Genomic DNA, 1329 nt, shown 5'->3' with positions numbered 1-1329 from the left:
CGGAACAGAACCGGAAACGGAACAGAACCGGAAACGGAACAGAACCGGAACCGGAACAGAACCGGAACAGGACCGGGGGAGGGAATGGGGATGGAATGGGGAGAAGAACCGGAACCGGACCGAACCGGAACCGGAACCGAATCGCGGGAGGGAATGGGGATGGGATGGGGAGAAGAACCGGAACCGGAACCAGAACCGCGGGACTGGAAATGGGGAACCGAACCGGAACCAGAACCGAACCGGGGGAGGGGAAATGGGGATGGAATGGGGATGGGAATGGGGAGCCGAACCGGAACCGAACCGGAACCGGAACCGAACTGCGGGTCTGGAAATGGGGATGGAATGGGGATCCGAACCGGAACCGGAACTGGAACCAGAACCGAACCGCGGGAGGGGGAATGGGGATGGGATGGGGAGAGGGAATCGGAACCAGAACCGGAACCGGAACCGAACCGGGGGAGGGGAAATGGGGATGGGATGGGGAGAAGAACCGGAACCGGAACCGAACCGCGGGACTGGAAATGGGGATGGGATGGGGAGAAGAACCAGAACCGAACCGGAACCGAACCGGAAACGAAACCGAACCGCGGGAGGGAATGGGGATGGGATGGGGAGAAGAACCGGAACCGAACTGGAACCGGAACCGAACCGGAACAGAACCTGGGGAGGGGGAATGGGGATGGGATGGGGAGAAGAACCGGAACCGAACCGGAACTGGAACCGAACCGGGGGAGGGGAATGGGGATGGGAATGGGGAGACGAACCGGAACCGAAACCGAACCGGAACCGAACAGCGGGAGGGAATGGGGCGGGATGGATGGGGAGCAGAACCAGAACCGGAACCGAACCGGAACCGGAACCGAAGCGGAACCGAACCGGAACAGAACCTGGGGAGGGGGAATGGGGATGGGAATGGGGAGACGAACCGGAACTGAACCGAACCGGAACCGGAACCGAACCGGAACCGAACAGCGGGAGGGAATGGGGATGGGATGGGGAGAAGAACCGGAACCGGAACCGAACCGGAACAGAACCTGGGGAGGGGGAATGGGGATGGGAATGGGGAACCGAACCGGAACCGAACCGGAACCGAACAGCGGGAGGGGGAATGGGGATGGGATGGGGAGAGGGACCGGAACCGAACTGGAACCGGAACCGAACCGGAACAGGACCGGAGGAGGGAATGGGGATGGAATGGGGAGACGAACTGGAACCGAACCGGAACCGAACCGGAACCGGAACCGAACTGCAGGAGGGAATGGGGATGGAGAGGGAATTGGAACCGGAACCGGAACCGAACCACGGGACTGGAAATGGGGATGGAATGGG

The sequence above is a fragment of the Coturnix japonica genome, unplaced genomic scaffold, assembly GCF_001577835.2.
Source record: "Coturnix japonica isolate 7356 unplaced genomic scaffold, Coturnix japonica 2.1 chrUnrandom673, whole genome shotgun sequence".
NCBI lineage: Eukaryota > Metazoa > Chordata > Aves > Galliformes > Phasianidae > Coturnix > Coturnix japonica.
Note: the sequence above shows the minus strand (reverse complement) of the source record.